The following is a 15,882-nucleotide window of genomic DNA, read 5'->3' on the forward strand; positions in this document are numbered from 1 at the left end:
GCATCACAATTCATGGTTACATTGCATAGATTTTCATACTTGCACCCTTTAATTGCATCTTTAGCTTTAAAGTCCATGTACTCAAATAGTTGGAACTTCCGTTTTAACTTTTTTTGGTTACCGGTCTCCTTTAAGGGAGCTTTCAAATCTGATTGGCCGCTCGATGTCACATGATGCTCCTCCATGTTGACTCGCATTTTGAATGTAGGTCTGCTGCTCACCAAGCAGCAGCCATTTTGTGATGCTCCTTTCTTCCATGTTCTTGTGGTACTGCAGCCATTTTGTGGTCTTTTGCAGGCAGGCTGTGGTGGTCTTGTCTTCCACATGCTTGTGGTGCTGCAGTCATTCTGTGGTCTTGCTGCAGGCAGGCTGTAGTGGTCTTTTCTTCCACACCACCACTTCGCCTGATGTGGACCCTGTTCATCCAATTTATGCCCTGCAGCGTGGGACCATCGCCGGCTACAATCCACAGGGGGAGTTTGTGCAACACGCTGCTCTGGGAGACCTGGACGTCTACACTGCCAATGATTTGGATTTTACCTTTGGTGTAGGTGAGCAGCTTTGCCTGGACAGGAGACAGTTTTGGTCGAGTGGCAGGATTCCTCCAAATTTTTTCAAAGGTCTTTTGGCTCACCACAGACTGGCTCGCCCCTGTGTCGATCTCCATGGAGACTGGCACCCTGTTGATGTCCACTTCCATCATCCACGGAGAACTTCCGGTGGAGCAGGTAAAGATTCCATACTCCTCTCCCAGGGTTAGAGCAGCTACATCTTCATCTGTGTCGGAGCCCCGGTGATTAGCCAACTCATCAGAGACACAGTGAGTACAGCCTTTTCTGCACATTCTCTGAAGGTGCCCTTTTTCTTTGCAGCCTTTCCTCCACAGCGCTAGCAGGGGGCCATCCGGTTTGCCCCATGTGGCAGACTCAGGGTTGCGGGACTCGGGGCAGCATTTCTGCCTTTAGAAGTGTCCATGCGGTGCACTGCGCTCGCCGGTTTAGAGTCCTGGATCAGTATTCACCTGAAGTCGCTGGCCGAAACCATGTAGGCCTAGCTCACTTGAATTGCTTTCTGCAGGGTGACCATAATGTCAGCCGAGAGCAATTTGTGTAGGAGGCCTTCGTGGCCGATTCCGATGACAAATATGTCCCTTAGTGCTTCATTAAGGTGGTCGCCAAACTCAAACGGTGCAGCTAGTCTTCTTAAGTGTGCAGCATACTTGGCAATTTCTTGGCCCTCAGGTCATCAGTAAGTGTAGAACCGGTGCCTGGCTGTGAGGATGCTTGTTATAAGTTTGTTATAAGTTCCTCATAGTTCTTGCTGGTTGTCTTCTCCAGGGCTAGTAAGTCCCTGACGAGACTGTAGATGGTGGGCCCACAACTGCTAAGCAGGATGGCCCTGCATTTGTTCGGTATTGTAGCCGGTGTGTCCCTGTCCAGGTCATTGGCTATAAAGAAGTGTTCCAATCTTTTCACAAAAGCATCCCAATCTTCCCCCTCTGTAAAATGCTGAAAGTTGCTGAGGTTAGATATGTTGAGCGTGTAGTTCGTGAACCCGTATTCCCGTCGCCAGTTGTAGTGTATGTAGGCACCTTTAATAATTACTCCACGAGGCAGGGTATGGTGCTTAAACTCTGCAGACCTGCAGTCTTTTATTAGCAGCTCCTGAGTGCCAACAACACGCAGTGTGTTCCTTTTTATACTGGGTTACCTGCCGTGTGCAGGCAACTCCTGGGTCTCCAGCAACAGCACCCTCTAGTGTACCAGTAAAGTGTGTACAATACAAGGGTACATTCAATGTTGTATTCAGTGTTACAGACATCACAGGCATGCATACACAACAGGAAGAAACAGGCTTTCACAGGTATATTTGTAGTACTATGGTTGTAAGGGGCCCTCAGTGTTGATTGTGAAAGTGACTGGTAATTTTACCTTGTTCGGTTTATTTTATTTGTTCTTGGGATGTGGTTGATGATGACAGAGCTGCATTAATTGCCCCACATCCTTAGTTGTCCTTGAACTGCTGGTGTCCTGGTGGTGATGGTGTTCCCACAATGATGTTGGGTAGAGAATTCTTGGATCTTGACCCACCGATGATGCAAGAATGTCCAAGTCAGGACGGTGTGTAACTTGTCGGGGAACTTGGAGGTGATGACGTTCCCATAACATTGCTACTCTTGTCCTTCTTGGTGCAGGGAGGTAAGTGCTTCTAAATAACTTTGGTGAGTTGCTACACTGTATCCTATAGAACATAAATACTACAGCCTCACTCTGCCAGTGATGGAGGAGGTGAATATTGAGTCCAGTGGCAAGGCTACCAATCAAGCAATTGCTCTGTCCTGAATAGTGTTAAGCTTCTAGTGTCATTGCACCTGCACACATCCAGGCAAGTGGTGTTTATTCAGTCACACTCCTGACTTGAGAAATGTAGATGGTGAAGAGTCTTTGTGGGGGTCAGAGGTGAGCCATGCAGCATAGAGTACCTTGCTCTTGTACCCACGATGTTGATGTGTCTGGTCGAGCATACCTTTTGGTCAATGGTAACCTCCCAAGATGTTAATTGGTGGTACCGTTGAAGGTCAAGGGGAGATAACTGGACTTTCTTTTGTTGGAGATGGTCATTACATGTCACTATGTGGCACAAATGTTACTGAGGTCCTGCTGTAGGCTGACATGAGCTGCTTCATTATGGGAGTGAATGGTGGTGGACAATTAAACAATTAACAGGTGGAGGTGGTTCCATGAACATTCTCATCTTCAATGATAGCGGAGCCCAGCACGCGAGTGCAAAAGAAAAGGCTCAAGTGTTTGCAATCATCTTCAGCCAGAAGTGCCGAGTGGATGATCCATATCGGCCTCCTCTTGAGCTCACCACCATTACAGAAGCCAGTCTTCAGCCAATTTGATTCACTCCATGTGATATCAAGAAACGCTGAGCGCACTGGATGCAGCAAAGGCTATGGGCCCTGACAACATTCCGGCTGTCGTGCTGAAAACTTGTGCTCCAGAACTAGCCGCGCCTCTAGCCAAGCTGTTCCAGTACAGCTACAACACTGGCATGTACCGACAATGTGGAAAACTGCCCAGGTATGTCCTGTCCACAAAAAGCAGGATAAATTCAATCTGGCCAATTACCGTCCCATCAGTCTACTCGCAATTATCAGCAAAGTGATGAAAGGTGTCATCGACATTGCTTTCAAGCATCACTTACTCATCAATAACCTGCTCACCGATGCTCAGTTTGGGTTCCGCCAGGATCACATGGCTCAGGATTTCATTACAGCCTTGGTCCAAATATGGATGAGAGAGCTGAATTCTAAAGATGAGGTGAGAGTGACTGCTCATGACATCAAGGCAGCATTTGACTGAGTGTGGCATCAAGGAGCCCTAGTAAAATTGAAGTCACTGGGAATCGGGGGAGAATTCTCCACTGGCTGGAGTCATACCTAGCGAAAAGCAAGATGGTTGTGGTTGTTGAAGGCCAATCATCACAGTCCCAGGACATCGCTGTAGGAGTTCCTCAGGGTAGTGTCCTAGGCCCAACCACATCAACTGCTTCACCTTCCCACCATCATAAGGTCAGAAGTGGTGATGTTCGCTGATGATTACACAGTGCTGAGTTCCATTCGCAACTCCTCAGATAATGAAGCAGCCCATGCCCGCATGCAGCAAGACAACATTCAGGCTTGGGCTGAAAAGTGGCAAGTAACATTCACACCACAAGTGCCAGGCAATGACTATCTCCATCAAGCAAGAGTCTAACCACTCCACCTTTACATTCAACGGCATTACCATCGTCGAATCCCCCACCATTGTAGGGGAGGACAAAAACCCCCTCATTTTACCCAGAAGGAAAAGGGCTGTGGGATCTGTCTGTGCTGCAATGTGAATTGAAACCGAGACGGTTTGACCTTGGCAGAGCAGTGATTGGACGGGGGAGGACACCTGAGTGCCAATGGTGGGACAGAGTCAGCCTGAAGCATGGGGCTTTCAAGCCAATGGGAGAGCACTTGCTCGAAAACTGTGGGACTGACCCATTGCCATTATTGGGCTATTGTCTTCCCCATGTTTACACTATGGAGGGAAATTATGCAGACCTTCAGAAAACTAGGGAACCCAAAACAAACCAAGGGCCTACACAATGGCTACAGGAGGCCAACCCAATCAACACCTACTCAAATCTTGAGTAGGTTAACATCAGTGGAAAAAACCCGCAATAATCTAAAACTCCTGCATTTTTCAAAATCACAAAGCCCACCAATGGGAAGGATCGATTTCAGCACGAGAGGCGGACTGGATAATCTGGCTATAAAAAGGGTTTTCTGACCCAGTGTGTGTGCTGCTGTGCTCTTGTGATCCAACAACCAGCAAGCCTCTCGACACTGAAGGAAAACCAGTGTCCGAAGACACCGAAGATAGAAGAAACAAACCACTAGACTGCAGAAGGCACAGTAGTGAGTATAACCTCTGATCCCCAGAACTCCCAACTCATTTAGGCCAGGAAAGGTGGGAGGTTGGACATTGTACTGCTAAACTTATGTAAAGATTTCCGTTGTGTCCATTTAGTGGGATTTAGGGGGATTGTTTTGTTGGTGTATTGCTGTTTGTTGAGATACAGCTTGTCAAATAATTTGGAAGCCTAAGTTCCTCTTGGAATCACCTTGTCTCAGTTCTATTGTTTTACATCTCCTGATTGTGAGTCTTATGTCAGAACAGTGTAAGGTAAGCTAGGAGCGCCTCGAAAATGCTCAACTGTGTGTCACAGGCTAGGGAAGAAGGGGTTAGGAGTGTTTGACACTCACAGCTGCCTCACAGGCTAGGCATAAGCTGTGGGGACGCACGAATCTCAAAACCCCCTTCATAAGCTGTGGACACAGTCTCTCCAGGGGTGCTCTTGCAGCACTCAGGGTACCTCACAGGCCAGGCATAAGCTGTGAGGGCAGAAGCCCAGAGAGAGACACCCAAGGCACAACAACACTCCCCGAGAACCACTTACACCATTAACATCTTGGGGGTCACAATTGACCAGAAACTTAACTGGACCAGCCACATAAATACTGTGGCTTCAAGAGCAGGTCAGAATCTGGGCATTCTGTGGTGAGTGTCTCATCTCCTGACTCCCCAAAGCCTTTCCACCATCTACAAGGCACAAGTCAAGAGTGTGATGGAATACTCTCCACTTGACAGGCAGCTCCACAATACTCAAGAATCTCAACACAATCCAGGACAAAACATGCCACTTGATTGGCACCCCATCCACCACCTTAAACATTTACTCCCTTCACCACCAGTGCACCGTGGCTGCAGTGTGTACCATCTACAAGAAGCAATGCAGCAATTCGCCAAACGTTCTTCAACAGCACCTCCCAAAACCTACAAGGACAAGGACAGCAGGTGCATAGGAACATCATCATCTCCAAGTTCTCCTCCAAGTCCCACACCATCCTGATTTGGAAATACATCGCCGTTCCTTCATTGTCACTGGGTCAAAATCCTGGAACTCCCTCCCTAACAGCACTATGGGAGTACTTGGCAGTGAGGAAGATTGAGAAGAGAACTGGGGCGATGATGCAGCCATATTTGACTCTGGTCCGGACGTGAATTGGGTCTGTGATAGATCCGTTAGTAAGGATCACGACCTGCATGTCGTCGTGGAGCAGGTGGAGGATGGTGACGAACTTTTGGGGGCATCCGAAACGGAGGAGGATGCTCCATAGACCCTCGCGGTTGAGAGTGTCAAAGGCCTTTATAAGGTCGAAGAAGGCCATGTATCAGGGCTGGCGCTGTTCCCTGCATTTTTCCTGTAGCTGTCACGCTGTAAAAATCATGTTCGTTGTGTCCCGTAGGGGTCGAAATCTGCACTGTGACTCCGGGAGGAGCTCCTCGGCCACAGGAAGAAGACGGTTGAGGAGGACTCTAGCGATGACTTTCCCATGGACCATGTACAATAGACACCTCAAGTCGCTGGAAAAATACCACCAACGATGTCTCCGCAAGATCCTACAAATCCCCTGGGAGGACAGACACACCAATATTAGCATCCTCGACCAGGCCAACATTCCCAGCATTGAAGCACTGATCACACTTGATCAGCTCCACAGGGCAGGCCACATAGTTCACATGCCAGACACGAGACTCCCAAAGCAAGTGCTCTACTCTGAACTCCTTCATGGCAAATGAGCCAAAGGGGGGACAGCGGAAGCGTTACAAGTACACCTCAAAGCCTCACTGATAAAGTGCGACATCCCCACTGATTCCGGAGTCCCTGGCCAAAGACCGCCCTAAGTGGAGAAAGTGCATCCAGGAGGGTGTTTGTTAGCGTGAATGTTTTCTCAGAAGAATCACTCAACACTCAGAGTCGGTTCCAACGCCAACGCGGCCTTTATTTTCGCTAGCGGGGAGGAAGCCTCAGGACTGGATCCAGGCACTTCTCTCCGACAAACAAAGAAACTCATCGATATTTATATGTTTTACAATAGTTCTTTACAGTTACTCAGCCCACTTCGGCTGGACACAATCCAATCATAACGATTATAGATTACATATAGGTTTCTTTAACCCAATAGAATTCCCCTGATACCTCAGAGGCTGTATGTTTGGTTTTTGTCAGCTCAGGCTGATTAATGACCTCGTTATGTGAGGCAGGTTCTCCCCTTATCTCTGTTCCTCGGGGCTCGGCTGTGTGAAGTCACTGATTATACCAGTGTACTATAATGGTTCGTTATACTTATCTAGTATCCAAGGCATTCCTGGTAGTGGGCCTCACTAGGTCATTGCTCGGTCAGCCCCAGTTCATTACTTGACTAACTGAGTACCCATCATGCTTGGGCAGCCATTTTATGTGTGGCCACTTTAAACTTATATGAGTTTAGATATATTCAGCAGGTGCCTAATGCCTAGTGTTTTGATATATTCAGCAGGTGCCTAATGCCGATAACAATTCCCTCCTTTCGGTAAAGGGACTAGTCCTAGTCTCCCTTTAACCGACCGCCCTACTTTTATTAGATTTTGTGCACGGCCCGGTACTCCCTGCCTCAACGTGCTGGCCAGTCACGCGGTTTCAGGAGTCCCGGTTACTTAAATCAAATTGACAAAGGCCAAATCCTCCTGCCCCTTTATTAGACAGGCTTGTTTAGTATTTGGGGACTGGTCATGGGTCCCTCTTCGTCGTGCTTGGTGCCTGCATGCCTGGCAGGCCATTATGCCCCATTATGCCATTATGATCAATTGGATCCCGACCAGTATGTGTGAAATTATTCGAATCCAAGGATGGATGTTCACATTTATTTCCCAGTCCCAGACCTTTCTCCACCAACTCTGACTTTGTAAGTCTACATCGATATCTTCTTCCAGTACTTTGATTTTAGTTTGCAGTTGGTGGTAGAGCTTTACGGATTGACCCACCCTGAGCTTCAATTCTCGTAATACTTCGGTTAGATGTGGGATAGGGACCTGCTCTGGCTCGTCATAATCCTGCAAATGATCGTGGAGCTGATTGGTTACATCAATAACTTTGGGCTTCCGGCGCCTAACCTGGGTGATATGCGCTTGCCCGATTGTGACAGGTCGTAGCGGCGCAAAGCAAATGTTCGGCTGTGGTATCGGGCACTGCAGGTCATTATACCAGTATGAACGCTCTGTGGTAGAGACGCAGTATCTTCCCTTCCCTCCGTAGCCTGCCCTCGCGAAGTGCCTGTGTGCAGGCACTATTTCTAGTACACACCCGTCGGTTCGGTTAAACCCGCACTCGTCTAGCTCACCTCGGCCTACCGGGTGAGGGCATATTGTGATCTCCCCCCTTTGCTTGCATTCTGTTGGGGAAATTCCGATAAGTATGTTGTTTCGACGAACGGCAGAGGTGGTGGTCAGATAGTAACGTATGGAGACATTTTCCCGTATTACTCCGATATTCTCTAGTTGGTACAGGGGGAACGGCCCTGAGTCCGGCGTGGCTATAGGGATCATCAGGACTATCCCTATCCCAGTATTCCTACCCATCTGGCAATCTGGAATTGCTGGGTATACTCGGGTCAGTCCCTTCAGAGTACAATTATCCAGTGTCCCTCTCTGGTTAGCCAACTGAGCCAAATGTGAACTGTCTATCCAATCGGGTACTTCCCCGCGTTGGATCTGGTCGAGATTGTGGCGGATCAGTCCCACCATCCACAGACCATAAGCGTGACAGAGTTGCCCCTGTCTTTGCTTTCCTGTATCTTCTTTTTCTCTATCAATGAGGTGATTGATGGTTTTTGCGTGAGCTTCCAGGACTGAGATGCCATCCAACTGGAATTCGGCACCCTCCTTTCCTAGGTTGGCTTGGTCTTCCTGGTTTTGTTCCACCCTTTCTAATAACCCCTTCATCACCCCTCTAAGCTGTCCAACCCTCTCATTTAACCCTTGTATAATCTATCGAGTTTACTACGGAGGTCCCTGTATTGAAGCCGGTAGCAACATCATTAACTATTCCCCTCTTTATCCTGGGGCTGACCCCTGTCCTCGGAATCCACTGGCACCCATTGCATCGGCAGCCTGCTGCATTACAACTTTACTTAATACATTGTACATTTTCCTTGACTGTTCTGTACAGTATTCCGGCATCTGGATGCCTGAAATATTGATCAGGACAGGCACAATTTCATGTTTAACATTATCATACAATAATTCCCCTTCGTTGTACATTACAATCCCATTTTCTGGTCCCTTAGTAGTTATGGGACAAGGCAGTTCCTCGGGCAATGTAGTGGTTCTTATGGGGCGCGGTGTCGGAGGGGGTGAGAAGCACACATACAATGATATTGCAGCCGCCCCCACCTCCTCGTAGTACCCACACAGCCCCACTCCCTTTTTGCGGATGACTGATTGCTGGGACTGTCCCGGAGGCGCGCATATTATGCCGAAAGTACATTCATCGGGCCCTTTGACATCCCTCCATTTAATGCAGCTGCTCCTTATACCCGTGGAGCACTGTACACATACCGGGCTTTTATTAGGATTCACTTGTTACCATGCATTAAAATAAGTCCTGTCCTTGCTCCAATCCTTGGCTGCTGGGATGCACATTCCATCCGTTAAATTAAACAAGACTCCATAGTTCATGTAGTTGTTTATTTCCTGAGTGCGCTGCAATCCGTTGGTATCATCCAGTGTTTGCGTGGGTCTTGAGGTTCCCAGTATCATGAGTCCCCAGAGTCGAAGTCACCACTGCGGTCCCATCTTGGTGAGTGTTTTATCTGAAAATTTTAAACAGATAGCCTGGTCATCACCAGGTGTTAGGTTCTGGTCTACTTGTGTCGCTGTCACTCTGTGGAATCGGAGGTAAGGATTAGGTTAACCATATTCTTTATAGTCGTACCATCTCTATCACTTCATGTCCCTGTCTGGGCTGCCGTCGGTTTTGCGTTTGAACCTGCTGTGCTCGAGCCTGCACGATGACCCATCTAAATATTATCCAAACTCCAATCAACACCAATGCCACCATTATTCCTCCAAACATCGCTGTCTGCTTTACCGTTAGGTTGGGTTTGTGGACTACACCTACCCACCGTGGGGTACATTGGCTCTATTGCCATAGGTGATGGTGCTATGGCTGCGCACTGCACTATCCGTCTAGTCCTGTTTTTTAAAACATCTATCCAGCCTGTTTATCTTAGCTTTTAACTCTTGACCAGCTAGTTCCGTTTTATTTTTATTCTGAATATTCCACCATTTCCTCTGTCTGTCAGGTGAGTCTTCTTTATTTTATTAAGAAATCCAAATTAATAATGTCCAGTATAAAACAACTGTCAATGGAAAGGGTTAACTCCTTTACAGGTTTGTAAGAAAGCCTGATGTCATTACGTGACTTCACGTAATCATCCGAAAAATTCTTTTTTTTTCAAGTCATTGTGCCTTCAAAACTTGCTTAGAAATTAGGAATCTGTTAAAACAGCAGAAATCATTAGTAAAGCCGTCATAATAAAAATCTTCTCATCGGGAAAGACAGCATTTTAGATTAAACTCCAATTTTTTCTTAACTTCTAATTCAAGTACTTGCCAAAGAATTTTTTTTTAATTGATTTAAAACAAGACCACACATTTTTAATAGCTATTTTGTTTACTGAAATTCAATTTTGTTTTTTTTTAAATTTCTCTCTCAGCACAAAATCTAAACTTCTGTGCCAGTTCCAATTTTTCTTTCTGTGCTGAGTTAGCATAGCTTAGATCTTTTCTTCTCGTTATTTTCATACATTCCAACATTTCGGTTTTTTTTACGGTCCCGTTCACTGGGGAAATCTTGTGTTTTATTTCTCTCTCAGCACAAAATCTAAACATCCGTGCCAGATCCATTTTCTATAAGAATTTAAAAATTCAGTAAGATTCTCTAATTCCCAGTTTTTTCTTTCTGTGCTGAGTTCACATAGCCTAGATCTTTTCTCCTCATTATCTTCAAAACCCTCCTGCTTGTTTAGACTGTTCGGGACTTTTCTTGATAAACACTGTCCATTTTGGAAATCTTTTCAAACTGCATTGAAACTTTCTCATAATTTAAAATCATTATCAATGTAGAGTGTCTTTTACCTCTTCCAATTTTTTTTTCCTTTTCCTAATTAAACCAATATCTTTTTCACAGCAAACATCAACTAGTATTTAGTAAGTTATGTCTGTTTCCATCACAAACACATTTTTTTTCAGCACTTATTTAGTACGTTACATCTTTTTTTTTCAGATCTCCTTTCTTCAAATTAGGTTTTGTATTTTACACGGAGGGCTCGTGACTCCATTAATTTAAAATCATTTGTTTACTTTCAAAGTGGCGTCTTTATCTTTTTCTTTTCTCCATAACTAGAATGGAGTCCAGCAATTAGGCTTTGAGGGCTGCTTTTCGTTATCTCAAAATGCTCCAGTTTCAAAGTCGTTAAAATGTCTCTTCTAAACTGCTAAAGCTTGCTGTTTTTAACATTTTTCAAAAGTCCCTTTTACACCTTCGCAGATAGCTCGCCACTCGCCCAGGAGTTTGACCTGATCCCTGAAGGTATTTCTAGATTGTTTCCAAACCTTTTAGTTTTATATCTCCTTTTTTCTTTAAGAGATCAGATTTAATTTAATAATTTTTTTTGAATCCACCTCAGTATTTTGCTGTGCCTTCTCTGAATATCTCAAAATCCCAATTCAAACTTTGTAATTTCAATCTTTATTTAAAACTTTTTTTTTGAGCTAGAAGCTTTTTTTAAAAGGCATTCCTTATCTCATTTCAAGACTAAATTTATGTTTTTCAACTCAATGTAATCAATCATTGCATGTTTTCTTTCGACAAGTAAGTGAGCGTGTCAAATAAATTCTTTTTTTTTTAACCACCGGGACCATGTATTTTTTATCTTTTGCTCAACAAACCTATCCTTTGTACATTTCCTAGCTCCGTAACTTATCATCCGAATAAATCCACACCTGCGTTTCTAACTTAAAATGTCTTAAAACTTCCCACATACAGGACAACACTACAAAGGGTTAAAAAAACTTTCACTCTGTTTAGAAAAGTGGGTGGAGCTAAAATAAACAGACAGTTGCATTCCTCTTCCAACCAGGCTTTCGGAAACATGAAAACATTAAAAAATTAATTCCGCAGTCAAAAAAATCACACAAGGACTCTTAACGACAGACATTCACAAAAGTCTCTCTTCATTCAACAAAGCTTATTAATTTTTTTTTGGCCGGCACTATTCTTGGATCCATACTTCACTTAAGATAATCACTTTCAGGTTTTTTTTAATTTCTTACATATTGATTTACTTCCTCTGTTAGTTTTACGTGGGCTCGCAGTATCAAAACTACTGCCTTTTCCTTTTTGTCTTTCTTTTCCTTCTCCCACCATTCCCTTTGATTTGCTGGCAGGTCCTGAGGATCCCACCCTGCTCTAATCATTTTCTCGATTAGTTTCTTTTGTTTTTCCGCCAGGTGGCGGGTAAGGGATCTTTCTGGTCCCCACTTGAGGTTACTTTCTTTCGTGGCCATTCCTGGGTAGGACTAGAACCGTTAGGAATCTACTCTCAGAGGTCCACTTTCTACCTAGCGTAACTTGTAGTAGACCGTCTCCTGGCTACTGTCAGGTCACAAGTTCTGCTGTTACACAAACTTATACAATCCTTAAAACGCGTTTAAGCAATTCCTGCAGTGCTCTACATATCCTTAACGACTACCTACCACCGCTCTGCCCGTTGGTCCGACCCTGTTCACAGGTTAGCCACTGTACACCGCTTGGTTCTACCCTGGGGTATATTTCAAATCATACTACTGGGTCCGGAAGATGGCTTTCGGTATCACGATCCCACGGTCCAAGTGCGTTCCCGGCACCTACTTAGTTCCTGGCCGTCACGTGGGACTAAAGTCCTCTTAATTCAGGCTCAGACTAGGTGTTTGAGATATTGGACCGTCTCCTCGTGTCGATCAACCAGCATCCACCTTCCGCACCCATTATAACATTTTGTTTAAGGTATACTCACCCGGTTTCTCCAAGAGCATCAGCGACCCCGAAATCCTGTTCGTGACGCCACTGTTAGCGTGAATGTTTTCTCAGAAGAATCACTCAACACTCAGAGTCAGTTCCAATGCCAACGCGGCCTTTATTTTCGTTAGCGGGGAGGAAGCCTCAGGACTGGATCCAGGCACTTCTCTCCGACGAACAAAGAAACTCATCGATATTTATATGTTTTACAATAGTTCTTTACAGTTACTCAGCCCACTTCAGCTGGACACAATCCAATCATAACGATTATAGATTACATATAGGTTTCTTTAACCCAATAGAATTCCCCTGATACCTCAGAGGCTGTATGTTCGGTTTTTGTCAGCTCGAGCTGATTAATGACCTCGTTATGTGAGGCAGGTTCTCCCCTTATCTCTGTTCCTCGGGGCTCGGCTGTGTGAAGTCACTGATTATACCAGTGTACTATAATGGTTTGTTATAATTATTTTGTATCCAAGGCATTCTTGGTAGTGGGCCTCACTAGGTCATTGCTCGGTCAGCCCCAGTTCATTACTTGACTAACTGAGTACCCATCATGCTTGAGCAGCCATTTTATGTGTGGCCACTTTAAACTTATATGAGTTTAGATATATTCAGCAGGTGCCTAATGCCTAGTGTTTTGATATATTCAGCAGGTGCCTAATGCCTAGTGTTTTGATATATTCAGCAGGTGCCTAATGCCTAGTGTTTTGATATATTCAGCAGGTACCTAATGCCTACAACAGTGCTGAACATCTCGAGTCTCGACGCCGAGAGCGTGTAGAAATCAAGCGCAGGCAGCGGAGAGCGTGCGGCAAACCTGTTCCACCCACCCCTTCCCTCAACGATTATCTGTCCCACCCGTGACAGAGTCTGTGGCTCTCGTATTGGACTGTTCAGCCACCTAAGAACTCATTTTAAGAGTGGAAGCAAGTCTTCCTTGATTCCGAGGGACTGCCTATGATGATGATGATGGGAGTACTTTCACCACAGGGACTGCAGCGGTTCAAGAAGGCAATTCACCACCACCTCCTCAAGGGCAATTAGGGATGGGCAATAAATGCTGGCTTTGCCAATGACACCCACATCCCATGAATGAATAAAAAAATGTTGTGAATAGAGCTGAATGCTGTGCAACTATTAGCAAATAGCCTTAGCCCTGACCTTATGATGGAGTGAAGGTCATTGCTGAGGCAGCTGAAGGTGGTTGGGCTGTGAATGATTCCTTGAGGAACTCCTGTGACGACTGGCCTCCTACAACCACAAATGTCTTCCTTTGAGTCAGATATAACTCCAACTGCAGGAGGGTTTTCTCTTTGATCCCCATGGATATCGGTTGTGTTAGAGTTCTTTGGTGTCATACTCGGTCAAGTATCGAGGGCAGCCACTCTCACCTTTCCACTGGCATTCAGCTTTTGGTCCATGTCTGGATCAAGGCTGTGATGAGGTCTGGCATTTAATTGTTCTGGTAGATCCCAAACTTTGAATTGGTGAGTAGGTATCACTTCAACGCAATATTGATGATTCCTTCCATCACAGCATTCTGCATAATGCAGGTTTCTAAGAGCACATATTTTCAAACTGATCCTTGTACATAAAAGCATGCCAAGGGTCCATAAAGCCATCAAACTCTGCCTTTCCATGGGTTTCTATATTATTGACTTACTGGTATGTTATTTCTATGAGGTGAGGCAATATGAACTAAATAGTACAATTTTAATGGAGGTGCAGGAACCAAGATCTGGGTGTGTATATACACAAATGTTTGAAGGTAACAGGACAAGATGATAAAGTTATTAAAAGCACATCTTGGCTTTATTATTAGAGGAATGTAGTAAAAAAGCAAGGAAGTAATGCTAAACTTTATAAAACATTGATTAAGCATCAGCTGGAATATTGTGTTCAATTCTGGCCACCACACTTTAGGAAGGATGTCAAGACCTTAGATAAGGTCCAGAAGAGATTTACTAGAAATGGGACCAAGGATGAGGGATTTCAGTTATGTGGAGAAGCTGGGTTGTTTTTCTCAGAGCAGAGAAGGTTAAGAGGAGATTTGACAGAGTTGTTCAAAATCATGATCGGTGTTGAGGTTAAATAAGGAGAAACTGTTTCCAGTGACAGAAGATTCGGTAACCAGACACAGATTTAAGGTAATTGGCAAAAGAACCAGAGGCAATATGAGAAATCATTTTTTTTTACAGTGAGTTATTGTGATCTGAAATCCACTGCCTGAAACGATGATGGAAGCAGATTCAATAATAACATTCAAAAGAGAATTGGATAAATACTTGAAGGGAAAAGATTTACAGGGCTATGGGGAAAGAGCAGAGAAGTGGGACTAATTGTACAGCTTTTGCAAAGTGACAGGCCTCCTTCTGTGCTGTAGCATTCTATGGTGCACTAATAAAAATGTTTTCTGCAATTATTACAATTTTTCTTCGGTGAATGGACATTGCCTTTCAAACGTTAGGACAGGAGAACCCAGCATGTGTGTTGGTACTTCGAGAGAGTCCTTCATAAAGAAAACCACTGCTCTAGTTCAACAGTCCTTGGACGCTTTACAAAGGAGCTGCAGAACAGTTACAGCAGTCTCCCCCAAAACCTCCCACATCAGTCCTCCTTGTATATTATAAATTGTAAAACTGCATTTTCCTATGCACAGGGGTTGCTGTGATGAAAGAAAGGAAAGAATTTGCATCTATACAGCACCTTTCACACCCTCAGAATATCTCAAAGTGTTTCACAGCAAAATAATTATTGTTGAAATGTAGTCACTTTTTGTTATGCAGACAAATGCAGCAAACCTACTTACAGCAAAGCCCCATTAATGGAAAAATGAGATAAATGATCCGCTATTCTACATTTTAGTGATATTGGTTCAAGGAAGAATGTAGGCCAGAATACTGGAAGACCTTCCCTCTTTCTCTTCAAATAACACCCTGGGATCGTCTACATCCACTTGAACAGGCAGATGGGGTCTAGATCTAACATCTCATTTGAAAGCCTTCCCTCTGACAGTTCAGTATTGCACTGAAGAGTCATTCTTGATGACCTGCTGAAATCCTGCGGTGGAGCTTTAAGGCACAACTTTTTGACTCGCAGACCAAAGTTTTTATTGTGCCACCAAGTGACCAAGTATTAATTCTTCAGAATGGCGTTTTAAAAAAATATAAAGATGCTGGATGCATTGGTCCACAGCTCAACATCGAACGGTAACAGAGAGACCGCAGCAAATGGGCAATTAGGCTACTTGCCAAAGAGCCTATTTGCTTCAGGGTAGCAGTTGGGCGCAGGCGCATGGCCGACAAACCGTCAAAGTTCGAGCTTCAGCGTCCGTGTCACCATGACAACCGGGGAGGTTCTGCTCGAACATTCCTCGTGACCGGCGTTATTCCGCGCTCTGAT

General features: G+C 44.9%; 1 protein-coding gene across 1 annotated transcript in view; it reads left to right on the forward strand.

Annotated features, from left to right (window-relative positions):
- The first annotated feature begins 268 nt into the window (after positions 1-268).
- The window catches only part of cfap20dc (CFAP20 domain containing), a 635,198-nt gene continuing 619,584 nt past the window's right edge, over positions 269-15,882 (forward strand). The window contains exon 1 of the mRNA XM_070895235.1: positions 269-820. The gene's annotated coding sequence lies outside the window, so the exon portion shown is untranslated. The remainder of the gene's footprint in view (positions 821-15,882) is intronic.

This window comes from Pristiophorus japonicus, chromosome 12 (assembly GCF_044704955.1).
Source record: "Pristiophorus japonicus isolate sPriJap1 chromosome 12, sPriJap1.hap1, whole genome shotgun sequence".
In the NCBI taxonomy this organism is placed as follows: Eukaryota; Metazoa; Chordata; class Chondrichthyes; family Pristiophoridae; genus Pristiophorus; species Pristiophorus japonicus.